We start from the raw sequence: 11,853 nt of genomic DNA, 5'->3' as shown, positions 1-11,853 counted from the left end.
CCTTGAGGAGTTTTACTTCCCCAAGGCGAAGAAAAGACACAACTAATAACAATGTAAGAAATCTAAATCAAGCAAACACCGTCCCCGGCAACGGCGCCATTTTTGATCGGTCCGTTTCGTGTTCACAATTAAAGGTGTGGTCGTTGGGTCACGTCCGAATCAAAACACAATTTATAGCTTCACAAACAACTCTACAATTAGTAAAGAGGCAAGTAAAGGTCGGATCCCAAGGGACGGGTATTGAAATGATATTTCTATTGAAACTAGCGGTGTCTTAGGGGTGTCACAATTTGGGTTGATGTAGAAGGTCACTAACTAAAATAGCAATGAAAATAAACAAGCAAGATGAATTAAAAGGGTTGTAAACAATTGATAAAAAGCACTAGGGTGTCATGGGATCATAGGGGAATCATGGGAATTGATCATACAAATATGTTCTCAAATTATAAGCAATCAATTATTGTTGTGATGGATTGAGTTGGGTTATATCTTACAATCCTAGGAAAGTTTGGGTCCCGGAGCCGAATCGATTAGATTGTACAACACCTACAAGTCGACTTAATCTTCCCCACTCAACAACATGCATGGTCTAATGAGACTCGAGTTGGTTTCTGTCTTACAAGTCTCATTGAAAAGATAGGTGATGGGTAAAAAAATGCAAGGATTCATAGGCTCGCATTTCATCAAACATAACATGTGCACGAGTTGAGATCAAAACAAGCAAGCAAATAAAACATGAAAGCATATTAATTTAAGCATGAATCATTCCCCATGTTGGTTTCCACTAATCACCCATTAACCCTAGCTAAGAGACTACTCACTCATTATCATGTTGATCATGCTAGCAAGGTTGTCAATCATACCAACAAAATGAAACATGATGAATAAATGAATGTAATTAACAATAATTAAAGAGGGATTAAGAGAATTATACCTACTAATGATTCCAATAATAAAGCAAAGATAAAAGAAGTACTTGATGCTTGATTGAGAGGTTGTCAATCTCCCAATAATAACCCAAATAATCTTCAATTACCCAAAATAAAGGATGAACAAAAGAGAGATTGAGGAAATAAAACTTGTATTAGAACTTGATTAATTGTTGATTACAAAACTAAAGAGAGATTTGATTGATATTAACTACTCTAATTATTGATAAGAAGAACATGCTCTTCTAATTAGACTAATGGGGTATTTATAGTGGAAATTAGGGGGATGCATTAGGGTTAACTAAGGGCTAAACTTGTAATTACACTTTTTAGATTGAGCAGGGAGGAGCCGGTATTTTTCGAAGGAAGGGCTTCTTTCTTTGTAGCTTGGAGAAGACGAAATTGCGCTGTAGAGGAATCCGAGCGGATTAGGGTCGGGACGGGCGGATTCTGGCGATGGAACACGAGCGGATTCAAGAGAATCCGGGCGGATTGTGGTGGCTAAACCCGAGCGTCTTGTGGAGAAACCGCACGGATTGTGCAGGTGGAGGACGACCGGATTGTAGACAATCCACACGGATTGTGCCTCAGCAAGATTTCTTCTTCTTTTCTTCCCTTTTATTCATAAATTCCTTGGGGATTTCCTTGGGGACTCAAGGATCCTTTCTCAACATTGCTCATCTACTATCATATGTACAAAGGCCTTCTAATCTTGTCTCTCCTTGATGCTTGGTCATTGAATTCGATCAATTTAGTCTCGTTTTGCCATGAAAATGCAAGATTCTTACTCCTTTCCTACCAAGGGATCAAAATCTCAAAGAATATGCAAAACAAAGAACTAAAGATAATAAATGACCCCAATATGCACTAAAAAGCATGGGAACAAGGCTAATTCGGGGGCTAAATATGCGCTAATTATGGTCACATCAATAACATTCATACTGCTACTCCATTTAGAATTGATTAGTACCTTATCCAGCCTACTATCTCTAGTGCTGACATCTTGGTTGTTCTTCCACATAAAAAAGGATCCCATTGCAAGACTGTCAACAAGCCCATATCTGTTCAAGCAATTCTGAAAATCATCTATCTCAGCATCAGTACTAGTATCACCTAATCTTTCATCAGGAGATAAAACACAATTGAAATCACTACAGACAATCCATGGATCCCTCATGCTTGATGCAAAATTTACCAGTTGCTCCCACGGGACAATCCTATCATTTAAATCATTAAATGTATACACCATGAATACACAAAATTGTCTAATAAAAGTGATCTTTGTTACTCTCATGTTTATGCATTGGGCTGAATAGTCATAAAAGTCCACATGAAAAATATTAAGGTTCCACATAACCCAAATTCTGCTACCCTTATGCCACCTATTATTAGTAGTTAAGCTCCAACCAGAAACTAGAATACCATTAGTACTATTTAGAGAAAATGCCTTAACCTTTGTCTCAAGAAGACCAAACAATCCCACCTTATTCATATGCCGGAACCACTTAACATGCCTCTTTTTGGTAGGCTTATTGAGCCCCCTCACATTTCAGAATCCAAAGCTATGCATTTCCAACCACCTTGTGAGGAACACTACCGAAAGTCCCATTGTCTACCTTGGGTGTTGTTAAAAGATTTAAAGCTTTCGAAAAGGTATATTGTCCAAACTTGTGCACACTATAACGTCCCTCAGTCTTTTCCTGCTTGCTTAGTCTCATAATTGGCCTGGCAGGGGTTGGTCCGATTGAGTAAGTACTAGCCTTATGCCAAAACATAGGAGACTTAAGTTGTATTTCCATAAGATGAACTTGTTGTGAACTAGTACCAAGAGTCTGAGTAACCGGAGATTTGCCAAGGGCCTTAGCAATCTCTTTATTACCTTAGGCCTCCACACTTTGCTCACAGCCTTGACATGTGTTTTAGCCACTGGTTTCTTCTTTGATTTCTTTCATTCATTAGAACCATGTCTTATCCCTTTACATACTCCAAAAACCAATGGTTTCCCCTCAAATTCCACATCAGTTATGATCAAATTTCCATTCTCGACCAGAAACTTAACCTTATCACGAAGAAGGGTTGCCTATCATAATTTCTACCATCACCCTAACATACCCAATCTTAGTTTCCTCAGTAGCCATATCACATTGATAAATTCCCCCAACCACCCAAAAATTCTAGCAATACCCTTACCCAAGAATTTCAGAAGGGGTTTGTGACGTTTAATGCAAAATGGTACAGCCTTCACATCATTCTTAACAAGCTCAATTTCAGGTGTCCATAGTTTGACAAAAAGAGGTTTATTATCGAATATGAATTGTCCCTGTTTCAATACAGCCTCCCTCGCCTCCTTAGACTTAAATCGGACTAAGAATACATCATTAGGTTAGAAGGAAAACTTATGTACCTGATGATTCATCCAAAGTCTTTTGATAAAGCGTTCAATGATATCCGATGGTGGATTCGCACAAAGGATGAAGCAATACACCGAGTTCACCCAGTACATCAACTCCTCCTTAATATTCTCCTATGTGAACTGCAATAAGCCTACAAGCTCTTCCACTATAATCTCCAAAGCAGTGGAATTAGGGATTGTATCCTCTTCCTACTCCAGATCTTCTACTATTTCCTCCAAATTCAAAGGTGAAATCCCAACAATTGAATGGACATTCTTTTTTTATGATTTTATCAGAACTAAACGGGCTACTAAATTTTGTTAATGCTTGAAATTCTTCCATATTATTACGAGAAAGAAGATCAAATTTGTTAATATTTTTTTGGGGGATTTTGCTCAAGTCATTTTGACATAGAAGAAACTCTCTCTCTCTCTCTCTCTCTCTCTCTCTCTCTCTCTCTCTCTCTCTCTCTCTTATCCTTTTTTTCTTAACTTAGTATAACCATTGATAAGCCTGGTTTTGTCTTTATCGTTTTAAAAAAAATGAATACAAAAATCTATTTATAAGAAGACAAGCGCGATATAAAGGAAATATTATTGAAGATAAAAGTTCATTTATACAAGAAGCTTCGTATAAGCAAAAGAAAGTTAAGCCATACGTCTCTCGTTAAACTAACGTGATAGTTATACTATAAATAACAAAATGATGGGTCCAAACAAAATAGAGTGCCCACGCGACCACCGAAAAGGAAGAGTCTTTTGGAGCCAGCTAAGTTAAACGAGTCAGAGTTGGGATAACCCGGAGGAGACCAATAAACCGAGGCATCAGAAGGGTAATCCGAGGATTTCCTGTTAAAAGAGTCCTGAGCCTCTTCCTTTAAAGTCAACCCTCATTTTGTCGGGGTCAATGGTTGTGAAACGATGTAATCATACCCAGAGGCGGGTCTTTTCCCTCCCGCTGAGGGGGTAAATTAGACCGCGTTCTCGGCAGCGCTTGGCGTGAGTTTTCATCAAAATCAACCAATAAAGCTTTGACATTTCTGGTAGGGTAAGCAAAATTATACGATACGGTTTTACTATACGTATCCGATACGCTATACGAATTTAATTATACGGGTTTCCGAATATCAGATATGAATTTCCGGATATCCGATATGGTTTTTGAAAAACCGTATCGGATAAGGATAGGTAAAATACAAAACCGGATATACGGTATCCGACACGGTTTTCTTAAAAAAAAAATATCACTAAACCAGTTAACAAACCCTAGATCTCTCATAACTCATTCCCTCACAACTCAAGTCGCAGCCAAACTTCCCCCAAAAGCCAAAACCCTAGATCTCACCAATTACTAGGGTTGAGCAAAACCGGGTACCCGACCCGGTTTTGAAAACCGGTTCGGTCCCCAGTTTTAAAAAACCTTAAATTATTTAAACCTCACCCGCACCTCTTTTATTCCGGGTAACCGGTTTTTCTGAAATTTCAAACCGGATCTGAAAACAGGTTAACCGAACCGGTTTTTGAACCCGGTTTTTGGTTGAATGCTCTTGATTGGCACAATAATCATGCTGCCAGTTTGAATATTTGAAGACCTTGGTTGTCAAATGTTAAAATTACTTCATAAAAAGGTCATACATATTAAAGTTCAAAGAGTCATAGACATGTAAATGATGTTCAAAACTATAATTAAAGAGACACAAACATCTAAAATTACTTCATAAAGAATGTTTGGTTTTTTAGAGATGATAGAGAGGGGGTGAGAGACTGAAGGGCAGGAGATGAACGAGAGAAATAGGGTTTTGATTTTTTGGGCCTATGTCTTGGCTTGGTTATGTTTAATACATAGATAAAATTATCTTTTTCAGAAAAAAGTCAATCCGGTTTTAAAAGCGGTCTCCAGTTTGGTTTTATTTAGACCGTCACCCGCATCTCATTTGTGCTTAAAAATTCGGTTCGGGCCCCGCACCGGAAAAAACCCGAATTTTTCGGTCTCCATTATTCGGGTTTCGGTCCTGTTTCGGTTTAAAAATGCGGTTCGGCTTTTTTTTTTGCTCCGCCCTACCAATTATTATAACCGATTAGTCGAAACTCTGACAACACCATCCCTAGATCTCACCGGCGGTGTAATACTCCGTATTTATGAGTCTTGGGGTACTCTATCGAGTAGGCCTTACTCTGTCGAGTAAGGGAGTTTTGCGAAATAAAATAGTTTCTGACCTGTTGGGTACTCGATCGAGTAACTACGATACTCGATTGAGTAGGGGGGTACTCAATCGAGTACCTGGGCTACTCGATCGAGTAGCCGGTTTACGGGGGTTGTTTTCTCGGGTTTTGTTAATTATGCGAATAAGGTATATAATCTTTTCGTCATTGATTCTAATCACTTTTCTAAAACCTAAATCACTGTGAGAAGAGAAAGCAAACTACGTTCATCACCTTAATCGCATTGTTAACAAATCCCGGAGCTTGAAAGGTCGGATTTCACTTGTCTTTACACCGTTGTAATCCTTGCGTCGAGGGTAAGACCTTTATACCGTTTTTATTATATTTCGTCAAAGTTGGTTAAACCCTAATATTGGGAATTGGGGATTTTGTTGTGTTATGTGCATAGTAGTGATTATGTGCTTGTATAATTAGGAGGAGGATTCGTAGAGGAAGCTTTTTGACTTCAGCTGTGAGATCGTCTGACTATTGTGGTTTCCAGGTAGGGTTTCCCTACTCAGTATTACTTACATGTGGTGTAGTGTTGTGCTGTAATTAGTATAATTGGTTGATTCAGACGATGTTGTGATTGTGATTGTGATTGTTTGTCTGTGGTTCTCGAGATGCGTTCTCGGCCGAGTGGAATCACTTGCGGGAGTGGCTTCACGCCCTAGTTTCGCCCTTCATGGAACCCGCCACGGAAGGGGATGTGCACATTAATGGGACAGGGTTATCGCTCGGTATGATGAGCGGGGCTTAGGTGGGAACGGCTGCGGTCCCCCACTGGCAGGGCTGGTCCAGTGGACAGTCGGTGACGGAGATGGAGTGGAGTGCTTGATCGCGTATGATTGTTTGAGTTGTATTGATTACTGTATTGTTGATTATACCTCTTGTGTAAATAGTACTGACCCCGGTTAATGTTTTAAAACCCGCGGTGATCCATTCGGGGATGGTGAGCAGATATTGAGCAGGTATGACATGAGTACTGGGATAGCTGGGATTGCCACGATCAGATGATAGAAGTCTTCCGCTGTAGCCTATTAGTTTTATAGACATTTCAGTTAGTTCAGTAGACAGCCGTTTTGAGAACATGTATTAGTATTTGGTTTGGTTTTTGGATTGTAACCTTTCGCTAAAGTATTGCTATTTAAATATCGTTTCATTATTGTTTATTTGATTATCATTGCCTCGGGTAACCGAGATGGTAACGTCCTTATACCTGGGTGGTCCTGGTAAGGCACTTGGAGTATGGGGGTGTTACAGGCGGCCTCGACGACGTCTAGCTCGTTCTCTTTCGTTCTCATTTCTTCATCTTAATTTCAGGTTTCATTCTCTTTCATTCTCCGTTTTCATTGTCGATTTTTTGTTGCTTTTCCTTCAATTTGTCGATTTGTTGTTGTTTTTCCTTTAATTTTTCGATTTGTTGTTGCTTTTCCTGCAATTTGTTGATCTGTTTGTGTTTATGTTTTCTTCTTTGCCATTTTATTCCCTTTTAGTGTTTACTCCTAGTTTACTTCATCGTCTTCCACAATTATTGTTGTTTCTGTTTTCTTCATCGTCATTAATTTGCACTAGGCAAATAATGCTACTGCTAGTAAAGCACCAGGAACTACTATTAAATCTCGTCTCATATTGCTAATCTGGTATCGGAACTTGGTAGCAAAAACCTTCAAAATTCTTCCCTTTACTTTTGAAATCACGACCCTGGCATCACGGATAATGACCAATATATTTGAATCATGGTGATGTCTATCTGTATCTGAAGCCGTGACTGGCACTGATGCTATCGACAATAAATTTTCCTCTTCCGGGGATTTACAGTCGACAGGTAAAAGAGGAAATCCTTCTTGTTCAGTTGGTGGAAAGACTGGAAACCCATCACTGTAATAATTCATCCTTAGTACCAGCTAAAACTATACCGGTGAAGACGTGGAGAGAATATCAGAATTAGATAGGTATTTGAAAGATGCTCGAGAAAGTAGGCAATCAACTTTTTGCGTCCTACAATGGTGTAAAGATAACCAAAAAAGATATCCCATTCTTTCCAAGATGGCTAGAGATGTACTTGCTATCCCGGTTTCTACAGTGGCTTCGGAATCGGCTTTTAGCACTGGAGGCCGAATTCTTGATTCTTTTCGTACATCTTTAAGTCTATATATGGTGGAAGCTCTTGTGAGTGCACAAGATTGGTTTCGCAATTCTCTCACTCCACTTTTCATAAAAGATGTTTTAGTTGAAAGGGCAAAAATACAATAAGGCGAGTCTATTTTCTAACCAGAGTCTTTATATGTTGAATACTTAACCATTGTTTTTATATATTGCAGATTTAACATATGTATTTGTAGTGTCAAACTAATCTTGACTATTTTTGTAATTGCAAAATGGTAGGTGTGAAAGACCTGAAATTGGAGCATGCTGCTATTGTGATTGATGATAGTCAAGACATGGATGATGATTAAGTGGTTTGTTCCTCTTTATTTCTCCCTGCCCTCACCATTGTGTTGTCTTTAGGTTAGTATTATGTTATGTAGAAATCTTTCTTTACTCTTATTATTCTTGAAAAACACCCTGCAAAGCACCCAATCTAACTACTTGTCGGCTCATTATAATTTAAACCTCTATGTTTTAACTACCTCATGTGACTTTGATGCAAGCTTTATATCTACCTGCCCTCACCATTTGCTGCTTCCCCATTTCTAATTGTTCATTACTAATATTCATGATATTAATGCTCATAGGAAAATGGGTACAAGATTTGCTTGGAGCTTTAATTCAAGATTGATGAGCAAAAGATAAATCATTGAAGATTTGTAATTTTTTGAAAGAATTTGTAATATTTTGCAAGGAGTAATTGATAGAGTCAAAAGTGTCGAGTCAATAAGGCCTTCTTAGGCCTAGTTTGTTTTCATTTAAGGGTCTTTTTGTCAGAGTAATGAACTAGTCTTCCCGTCCCATTGGTTGTTATGATTAACGTGTTTTATTGCATGGTTGGAGCATGGTTTTGAAAGAGAGCTCGGAATCTTGAGCAACTGCCCCTAACCACACCCCTAAGCAAGCAATCAAGTGAAGACGGTTTCTTCACGAGCTAGCAATATAGTTTTCATCCCATGGTGAAAAAGCATGGAGGCCAAATGGTGAAAGGAGCCATAAAAGAGAAGAAATTTTGGAGCGGAGATCAGCCCAAGACACTGCCTGCGTCTGTTGAAGCAGCCGGTGCCGTTTGACGCAGGCCTGCGATGGGTGATGCAGCCTGCGTTCTACTCAGCCTTTGAGTGTTGATAATCCATCTTAAACCATTTCGTGGAAGCCCAAATGATGTTTACCCTAAAAGGGAATGCGGCCATATATATAGTTCATGGTTAGAAGACCTAGAACATCTACCCCATTATTGAATAATCTCAAAAACTTGTATGAAGGAAAAACATAGTATTTTGGAGAAAATAGTATTTTGGAGAAAGTTGTAATCTTTGGTTTGATTTTGATGTCAATCTTTCCATTAACCTTGGATTCATCTATGGTTATGGAAGGCTGACCTTTTACATGGTGTAATTGGGTAGACACTACTTTTCTAAGCTTTATTGTAATTCGATTAAATGAGATTCGTTTTAGTAATTAAAACATTATATTACTAAAATTTTTGTTTATGAAACAATTATATTAAGAATGAACGGTTAATAATAATTACAATGTGTTGTAAATTATATTAACATAACCCATTTTATACACTTGTGATTTATGAATTACTAGTCAATCGTTATATATAATTGAATTAATATATGTAATGATATTTAATTGTTAAATACGCATTAATATAATTAACATCATGTTACATGTCACATGTCACACATTATATGACAAAATGACAATTGACAAAAATAAAATGGACTCCATTTTATCTTATGGGAACCGGTTTTATGGGTTAATAAGGTGAGTTGGTTTATTGTTTTTATATTGTGGTAAACACAATGATTAACATCCTAGCCTAGACTACACTCTATTATAAAGAATGTATTTGATTGATAAAATGTCAGTATGAATTACATGTATATATAGGTACATTGAAGAATAAACTATCCTAAAGACAAGGAGATAAACAAGGTAACAACTACACAATAATAGGAATAAATAAACAGAAAAGATATGCACAATAGTTTCCTAAACAACTAAGATATGGAAGATAACAATAGAGGATTGTGTCTGACTATTTTGAGGAAGCAATATCTTCAATATTCCCGCTCAAGATGGACGGTCGTGGACGAAGGCCAATCTTGGACGTTAATTCGAGAAAGTGCGGTTTATGTAGTGACTTTTTTAGTGTATCAGCCAATTGATCACTGCCATTAATGTGTTGCACGCGAATATGACCAAGACGAACTTGTTCTTTGACAAAATGAAACGATAGTGCTAAATCCTTCATCCGCGAGTGAAATACAGGATTTGCGGAATAATGAGTGGCAGATAAGTTGTCGCAATAAATAGATGGGGGCTGAGGAATACGAACATCGAGCTCATGTAAAAGAGAAATAAGCCATAAAAGTTCGGAGGTCGTGGCAGCCATGACTCTGAATTCAGCTTCAGTGGACGAGAGCGACATGGCACGCTGCTTGCGTGAGGAACAGCTGATAGAAGTAGGGCTAAGATAAACGAGATAATCGGGGGTAGAGATATAGTTTGAGGTATCACCACCCTAGTCCGCGTCACAGTAGGCGTGAAGACGAAGGGGTGTGGATTTAGTGAGGTGGACACCAAGATAGAGGGTACCACGAAGATAGCGAAGTAACCTCTTTAGAGCAGTCCAATGAAGGGTGGTCGGGTGGGTTAAGAACTGGGCAAGTTTATTGACAGAGTATGCAATGTCAGGTCGTGTAAGTGAAAAGTATTGGAGACTGCCAATGATATCTCGATAGTTGGTCTCATCGTGAATTGGTTGACCTGGTTCGGCAGTTAACGGTGGATGAGAAAGCATTGGCGTGGAGGCAGGATTACAATCCTGGTAGTTAAATTTATGTAGTAGATCGGAGAGGTATTTGGTTTGATTTAGATGAAGTCCAGTCATTGTTGGAACGACTTCAATGCCAAGGAAGAAGGAGAGGGGGCCTCAGTCTTTGAGCGAAAATTTGGTAGCGATGTGGTTTATAAAGGATTGGATGTGGGTTTGGTTGGGTCCGGTGACAATTATATCGTCAACGTAAACTAGGACGAGAAGTTTAGTATGGGCCGTAGTATAAATGAAGAGAGATGGGTCGGATACTGAGCTTTTGAATCCGTAACGAATTAAATAGGATTTGAGTTCGGTGTACCATGCCCTCGGGGCTTGTTTAAGGCCGTAGAGAGCCTTGTGTAATTTACAGACATGATCGGGTTTTTTTGTGTCAACGAAACCTGATGGTTGGGTCATAAACACGGTATCATTGAGGTTAGCTTGGAGAAATGCATTGTTGACATCAATTTGGTGGAGATGCCAACCCTGCGTAACGGCAATGGTTAGGACAAGACGTATGGTGGTTGGCTTAATCACGGGACTGAAGGTTTCCGAGTAATCAATACCCAGTTGTTGATGGAATCCTTTTACAACTAACCTAGCTTTATGTTGTTTGAGGCTCCCATCCGGGTTGTACTTGACGCGGTATACCCATTTACATTCAATAATATTGTGGGCTTGAGAAAGAGGGACGAGAGTCTAAGTCTGGTTTCGAAGAAGGGCTTGGTATTCATCGATCATGGCAGCTCGCCAACAGGGATCGATGAGAGCTTGTTTGGTTGTGCTGGGCGTGGTATGAGTGATAGGAGAGACGACTATTTTGGCATATCATGGATTGGGTTTTACAATATTATGAGAGAAGCGGTTTTCAACACGTCGTGGAGGGGAAGGTGGAGGTGGTGGGGGTGGGGGAGATGGTGAGGGAAACGAGGCAGGGGTAGTGGGAGTCGTGGTTGATGAGGAATTTGGTGGAACAGGAGTAGTGGAAGGAGTGTGTTGGCGAGGGGAGGTGGGTGGTGGAGATGGGGAGGGAGTGGGTTGTCTAGGAGAGGTGGGTGTCGGGTTCGGGTCAGGGGGCGTGGGTGTTGTTTATGGGAAGGGGAGGTCGAGAATCGGTAGAGAAAGGGTGCACCATTGATCGGGAGTGGGAGGAGTTTATTGGGTTGTGTTGGTGAGGGTAAGATGAGGGAAGTCGGATTCAACAAAACGAACACGGCGAGATGTAAATAATTTGCACGAAGATGGGTCGTAACAAAGGTAGGCACTTTGGGTGGTCGAATAGCCCACAAAAATACATGGTTTGGATCGATGCTCCAGTTTGTGGGCGGTATAGGGTCGAAGCCACGGGA

General features: G+C 39.5%; 1 long non-coding RNA gene across 1 annotated transcript; it reads left to right on the top strand.

Moving 5' to 3' along the window:
* The first annotated feature begins 5,362 nt into the window (after positions 1–5,362).
* On the top strand, positions 5,363–8,530 carry LOC141598415 (uncharacterized). Its single transcript, XR_012523496.1, has 4 exons — positions 5,363–5,439; positions 6,787–6,846; positions 7,912–8,034; positions 8,262–8,530. It is a non-coding gene; the product is annotated as an uncharacterized LOC141598415 (long non-coding RNA).
* The last annotated feature ends 3,323 nt before the right edge of the window (positions 8,531–11,853 follow it).

Source organism: Silene latifolia, chromosome 9, assembly GCF_048544455.1.
Source record: "Silene latifolia isolate original U9 population chromosome 9, ASM4854445v1, whole genome shotgun sequence".
NCBI lineage: Eukaryota > Viridiplantae > Streptophyta > Magnoliopsida > Caryophyllales > Caryophyllaceae > Silene > Silene latifolia.
Note: the sequence above shows the minus strand (reverse complement) of the source record. Positions and strands in the feature narration are given on the sequence as shown.